Source organism: Salvelinus alpinus, chromosome 9 (genome assembly GCF_045679555.1).
Source record: "Salvelinus alpinus chromosome 9, SLU_Salpinus.1, whole genome shotgun sequence".
Lineage (NCBI taxonomy): Eukaryota > Metazoa > Chordata > Actinopteri > Salmoniformes > Salmonidae > Salvelinus > Salvelinus alpinus.
The window spans coordinates 70,569,539-70,577,140 of NC_092094.1; the positions used below are offsets into that span (position 1 = coordinate 70,569,539).

Below are 7,602 nucleotides of genomic sequence, written 5' to 3' on the forward strand. Positions count from 1 at the left end.
TATTGAGGGTAGGCTTTTCTCCATCCTCTATGTCTACATTTGTAATGGTAAAGGCTTTTATTTTTAGTTTACGTGTTTAATATATTTTGGTTCCAGAAGATGCGCTCTGTTCATTCTCCAAATTCTGTCACAAGTTGTGTGCCATTGGAACACAGGAGTGATGGTTGCTGATAATGGGCCTCTGTACGCCTATGTAGATATTCCATTACAAATCAGCCGTTTCCAGCTACAATAGTCATTTACAACATTAACAATGTCTACACTGTATTTCTGATCAATTTGATGTTATATGAATAAACAAAAAATTTGCTTTTCTTTCAAAAACAAGGAGATTTCTAAGTGACCCCAGTGTATATCATACATTTTTTAATCCAGAAATTGTTGAGTGGATTTTATGAAATTAAAATGTAGTTAGTTCTTGAGTAGATGTTCTTTCTTTGATAAAAAAAGGAATAGTATTTTGTAGTTGGGAATAGTACTCTCCAAGTGTCCTGTAAATTATTTGTAGAGATGACATTTTTCAGCCTCTTTGGAGGCTCCCCAAATGTTCCTTTTTTATTACTACAACTTTCAATCTTATCTTATGTACGATTTAGGTCACCTGCTAAAATAATAGTTCCTGTCTGGATTTGATCTAATATATCTTGTATTCTATCTAAAAAGAAACACCAGATTTGCCCTTGGTGGGATATACAATGACATCAATGCAGTCGTGTTCTTTTGATTATTGTATTTGCAATTTTGAAAGTACAATTTAGTTTTGATGAATGTATTTAAGTTTTGAGACGGCAACTACATTTTGAAAATACATTTACTGTTTCGCAAAAGACCACAGAGTTCTGTCTTGTAGACTATGTTTTGAACCCCCCCCCCCCCAAAAGGCTTGTATGTGATTGAGAAAAAATGTATTGACACACACACACGCACACAGTCAGGCACACACGCACATCCTGACTGACACACACACACACACAAAAACTAAAGTAAGTGCTCTGTAGTCAGTCTTTTACATTTTCAATAGTTACTCAAATATAATTGTCATTTGTCAGTTATTTATGAATATTTGGTAATAGTTTGATCCTAACCCCCTGTGCAGAGGAATCTGCTGCTGCTGCGTGTGAATCTGCTGCGTGTTGGTGTGTGTCTATGTGTGTGTGTGCGTACCTAGTATGTGTGAGTCTAGGCATATGTGTGTACGTTGCAATGTACTGTATGCCTATGTGTGTGTGCACTGCAATCTGTGTATGTTTAAAGGGAGATTGAGTAAGATGATAAATGGAAGCCGGAGTGTTTGCTTGACCCAGCCTGTCTGGCACTGATGGGTTCGGTTCCACCTCTCCTCTCCCTCTTCCCTTCTCTCCATGCTGCTCTCCTCCCTTGTCCCCTCTCTCTCCCCTCTCCCCTTCTCTAACCTTTCCTCTTTCCTCTTACATGCCCTTCTCCTTTCAATTCAATTCAATTCAAGGGCTTTATTGGCTGTCACACCCTGATCTGTTTCACCTGTCTTTGTGATTGTCTCCACCCCCCTCCAGGTGTCGCCATTCTTCCCCATTATCCCCTGGGTACTTATACCCGTGTTCTCTGTTTGTCTGTTGCCAGTTCGTCTTGTTTGTCAAGTCAACCAGCATTTTGTTTCTCAGCTCCTGCTTTTCCCCAGTCTCTCTTTTCTCGCCCTCCTGGTTTTGACCTTTGCCTGTTTTGACTCTGAGCCCGCCTGCCTGACCACTCTGCCTGCCACTGCCGTCTGGTGCTTTTGCCCCTACTCTGGATTACCGACCCCTGCCTGCCTTGACCTGTCGTTTGCCTGCCCCTGTTGTTGTAATAAACATTGTTACTGCAACACAGTCTGCACTTGGGTCTTACCTGAAATGTGATAATTGGCATGGTTAACATATGTTAACATTGCCAAAGCAAGTGAGGTAGATAATAAACAAAAGTGAAATAAACACAAAAAATGAACAGTAAACATTACACTCACAAAAGTTCCAAAAGAATAAAGACATTTCAAATGTAAAATTATGTTTAGTGTTGTAACAATGTGCAGATAGCGAAAGTACAAAAGGGGAAATAAATAAACATAAATATGGGTTGTATTTACAATGGTGTTTGTTCTTCTTGTGTTCTTCTGTTCTTCTTGTGGCAACAGGTCACAAATCTTGCTGCTGTGATGGCACACTGTAGTATTTCATCCAGTAGATATGGGAATTTATCAAAATTGTGTTTGTTTTCGAATTCTTTGTGGATCTGTGTAATCTGTGGGAAATGTGTCTCTAATATTGTCATACATTTGACCTAATTTTGTGGGCAGTGTGCACATAGCCTGTCTTCTTTTGGGTGAGTCACAGTAGTCAGGTATTCTGCCACTGTGTACTCTATGTTTAGGGCCAAGTAGCATTCTAGTTTGCTCAGTGTTTTGTTAATTCTTTCCAGTGTGTCCAGTAATTATCTTTTTGTTTTCTCATGATTTGCTTGTGTCTAATTGTGTTGCTTTCCTGGGGCTCTGTGGGGTCTGTTTGTGTTTGTGAACAGAGTCCCAGGACCAGGTTGCTTAGGGGGCTCTTCTCCAGGTTCATCTCTCTGTAGGTGATGGCTTTGTTATGGAAGGTTTGTAAATCGCTTCCTTTTAGGTGGTTGTAGAATTTAACCACTCTTTCCTGGATTTTGATTATTAGCGGGTATCAGCCTAATTTTGCTCTGTATGCATTATTTGGTGCTTTACGTTGTACACAGAGGATATTTTTGCAGAATTCTGCATGCAGTCTCAATTTGGTGTTTGTCCCATTTAGTGAATTCTTGGTTTCTGAGCGGACCCCAGACCTCACAATCATAAAGCGCAATGGGTTCTATAACTGATTCAAGTATTTTTAGCCAGATCCTAATTGGTATGTCGAATTTGATGTTCCTTTTGATGGCATGGAAGGCCCCACCTTAGCCTTGTCTCTCAGCTCGTTCACAGCTTTGTGGAAGTTACCTCTTCCTCCTCCTCCTCTCCCTTTGTCCTCCATGCTCCTCCTCTCTTCTCTCAGGAGGTCTGATGTGAGCTTCAGATGTTTGGAAGGCAGGGAGGCAGACTGGCTGGAGACAGAGAAGGCTCCCTCTAACACCCCCCCCCCCATGGCACAGCATTACCAGCCCCTTACACCAGATCTTCGTCCAAATGACACCCTACTACTCCCTCATAGTGCACTACTTTTGACTAGAGCCATATTGGCCATGGTTAAAAGTAGTGCACATAAAATAAGGAATAGGGTGCCATTTTGGACAAAGGCCAGGTCTGACCAGGGAACCAGCAGCAACAGAGAAAGACAGAGAAGTACTTGACAGAATGAAGGAGTTTTTTAAATTTAACCTTTATTTTTACTAGGCAAGTCAGTTAAGAACAGATTATTATTTACAATGATGGCCTAAGAACAGTGGGTTAACAGCCTTGTTCAGGGGCAGAACGACAGATTTTTACCTTATCAGCTCGGGGATTCGATCCAGCAACCTGCGGTTACTGGCCCAGCACTCTAACTAGTAGGCTACCTGCCTCGAGGGACAACAAAAGTTAGACGGGAGGAGAGAGAGAGAGCAAAGAGAGGAGATGCAGTGTAATAATAATAGTGACAGAGAAACATAGTTTAATTTGGAAATCGACCCATGATTTTGACACAGTCAACCATGTCATACTCACTAATACCGTCACCATCATATGCTCTCACGGTAGCCGTGGGCAATGTAATTTCATCACTCACTGTCTAGGTTACCACTTACATACAGAAAATTATTTAAAGGTTGCATGCCAGCAGTGGTGATTTTAGCATGTAAATGTTGGTGGGGCAAATAAAATAAAAAACATTTTTATGCATGCCTACAAAGTCACTAAACAATACATGAATTGCACTATAACGGTGACAAACGGTGCCCACAAACTGTTAAGGCCTACATAAAGCTGTCCCAACAGCAGTCCCAATACCTTACCACTGCTACACCTGGTTATCAGCGGAGCCTTGTCTGGCAGCAAAACAGCCTCATTTACTGCCTTTAAAAATATATAGCTGATATGGCTGACTTGCTTAAACAAATGTGGTTTCTATTGACAATTGAGATGAACAAATTCTGGCATAAGGGGACGACGAGCGGATGAGAGGCAATCCGTAATTTTGATTAAGACATTAATGAGCGAGCTAGGACGGACGTTGTCAATATAACTATTTGTTCAGCACTTTTGAAATGTACAGCGACAGAATTCAGAACATGGGCCGATCTTACAGTATTCTCCTTGCACACCGAGTCAGAACCATAGGATAAATAAAGGGGGCATATAAACAGACAATGAAAGCTCTTACAATATTCTATGATTACATTTCTCTAAAACAGGCTATAGGCTACATGTGCACCACCAAGTCAGAACAGCAGGCAAAATCAAGAGCCACCAAATTATTAGGGTGAGGCACATGGGCTACTAACAGCTTACTACACAACATACACTTAGCTACAGTATACATATCTTCCCGGCATGTTACATAATTTATGCAGCAGCATACAATACATTTTTGTACTCACCTTGTTGTGCTGTGCTCACTTGAAAAGAAAGGTGGCGAAACCGTCCTTCATGGACAAATTTGGTCATCAAACTTTGTCATCAAAGTCTGACATTCTCTGGACTTATGGTGCTTTCAAGATAACTGGGACCTCGGAAAAAAACAAGGTCGAATCATGATGACGTCAGTGATCTTCAGGTCAGAGCTCTAGAAAGAGGCCAGAGTTCCCGACTTGCAATTCCGAGTTGGATGACCGTTCAAAACGTATTTTCCCAGTCGGAACTCCTTTTTTTCAGAGTTCCCAGTTGTCTTGAAATCACTGAAGTCAGATTTCCCAGTTCTGAGTTTCCAGTTGTTTTGAGCGAGGCAGATTGACAGCATTGACAGCATGGCCAATATTGAATGTTTATCCTTTTAAGCTTGGAAAAGAGACCCTTAAACCCAGACTTGGGACCACACAAACACTCCTCTGAATAGCAGTCTATTGATTGCTTTGCAATGCCTGCAGTTAGCCACTGACTCCTTCCAAACCACTCATTGTTGAATTTGCGATTTCCAGCTTGTTGTGTAATGTTTATGTCCAATGGCCAATGAGCACCGATATGTTTTATCTATAATTTCTCTTCATTATTTCTCTTCATATGACAAGGATTAAAAAGCATTTGCCAGTAGATTGTTGACTTGATTCATGATGATGACTGCTAGCTAAGATCAGTCCAATCAAAGCTACGGTAGATATAACGTGATTTGACATCATTTATCTGTGGCCAATGACCTTGAGCCTTCTTAGGTGGGAACTTCTAATGTAATTCTATGGCAGCACCCAAGGGGCTTGAATTTTTGAGTTCTACCCTTAGATTTGGCGGTGACGTAGTGTCCCCATGAGTGACAGAACAATGAGCCAATCACGGCGCAACTAGAGAACATTACCCAATCACGGCGCTACTAGAGAACATTACCAATACTCCGTATTTTCCGCTGGCTGCCCCATCACCACAGAAAGCACTGAGCTAGGTGGAAACACCTGCATTTTGGAGCTGCCTTACTCAAGAAAGCAAAAAAGAGACCAAGTTCGTATGCGGCTTTATTAACTTAATGATTTTTTAAATATTTTCCTTTACATTGTTTGCAAACTGATATGTGACACGTAGTAATGTCAAAATAACATGCACAAAAGGGACGGCTCAAAACAGCACCACCTGCACTGAATGACGGGTCGCCACTGCATGCCAGGGATAAATAGTAGTAAAGTGTTGAAATGAGTGTGTCTGTGTCTGTGTCTGTGCATGGATAAATATGTGAGTAAGGTAATGACTTCTGTGAGCAAGCGAGAGAGAGAGACAGAATAACAAAAATAACTGCCTGGCGACAACAGTCGACTTCACAGTTGGTCAAATAGTGTTGTTGTTTTGACTGCTCCACTCAACAAACACTGACCTGTCTTCTCACCACAGGACCTTTGCACAAACACACAAATGTACAAGCATGGGCATACAAGAACACACACACACACACACACACACACACACACACACACACACACACACACACACACACACACACACACACACACACACACACACACACACACACACACACACACACACACACACACACACACACACACACACACACACACTTCATGACTTTGCTATGTGACTTCCTATGAATGTATGGCCTGACGACTGATTCATATAAAACCCTCTCGTGTGTGGACAAAGTTTAGATTCCCCATCCACAACCAAAAGTCATACCCCCACACTTCCAACCCAGTGAACACTGAACACACATTAAACCACTCACATTATGCATCCACACACACAGGACAGGAAGCCAGTAGTGAAAACCAACCACCTCTCTCTCTTCACAACAGCCTGTAGGCCAGGTCAAAGTTACCCAGTCTCACTCTCTCCATCTGAGGAGCAATCCGTCACTCCAGCCAGCACACGCCCCCTTCCTCACCCCCGTCCCCCGTCCCCTCTCCCCTAGCCCCCTTCAAAGGGTGCAGCTGATGGATGGGGTGCGTTGGTCCTTGCTGGGAGCCTAGTGGGGGCTTGGAGGGGGGTTATAGCCGTGAAATTGGGTGCCGTGCGGAGGAGCTAATTGAAGTGAGGGTCACTAGCGCGTGTCTCCGGCTATGGCAGCCAGCGAGGTGTCTGATTGACCCTAACAGAGAGCGAGAGACAGATAAGGAAGAAGATGGTTGTGTCTGTGTGTCAGTATGACCAGAGGTATATGGCCACTCAGGCTATAGGGTCGTTGGAGGAACAAACAAACGATAACAAAAACAACAACTAGGAACAATTTGGAGGGCTTAGCAAACGAAGTAAGACAAACAAAAGTGGGGATGTTGGTTGATAAGGGAGGGAGAGGTGGAAGGGTAATGGCTTTTAGACCAAGAAGTGTGTGTGTGTGTGTGTGTGTGTGTGTGTGTGTGTGTGTGTGTGTGTGTGTGTGTGTGTGTGTGTGTGTGTGTGTGTGTGTGTGTGTGTGCCATAGCTTTGTATGGTAGGAAAGAGAGGACACGTCACTGGTTTCAATGGAGACTACCCAACATGACAAACTACTATGGTATAAAAATACTGTAGCATTACTATATTTATATACTATAGTGTTTTTGTCGACATGACTGTAGTATACTGTAGTATTTACAGTTTACTATAGTATAAATACTGTAGTATTAGTATAGTTAAACTATAGTATACTGTATACTACTTAACTACTGCAGTGTTTTTAGACATTACTGTAGTATTTACTATAGTGTTTTAGTTATATTATCTTTGAAGTGGGGGATTTCTCCTTGAGGAAACCTACTGGACAAATACTAGAAGAGCAAATTTTCCATAAGCTGTAGGTAGGTAGAACTGGAGTCTGAACAGATAGTTCAGAGCTTTTCCACTTTTCTAACACATTATATGGTCTATATCAGGGATGGGCAACTTTGACCGGGGTAGGCGCCACAAAAAAACAGAACTCATCATTAGGGGCTGCAGTGGACCCTGATCAGTAGAAGACTAACAGTTAGCATATACACATTAAGGGGTCAGGGCATTGATTGGTGTTTGAAGGCAGATCTTCT

General features: G+C 42.2%; 1 non-coding gene across 1 annotated transcript; it reads right to left on the minus strand.

Annotated features, from left to right (window-relative positions):
• Window positions 1–7,310: 7,310 nt before the first annotated feature.
• On the minus strand, window positions 7,311–7,365 carry LOC139531169 (U7 small nuclear RNA). The gene has a single exon (XR_011666275.1). It is a non-coding gene; the product is annotated as a U7 small nuclear RNA (small nuclear RNA).
• Between the last annotated feature and the right edge of the window lie 237 nt (window positions 7,366–7,602).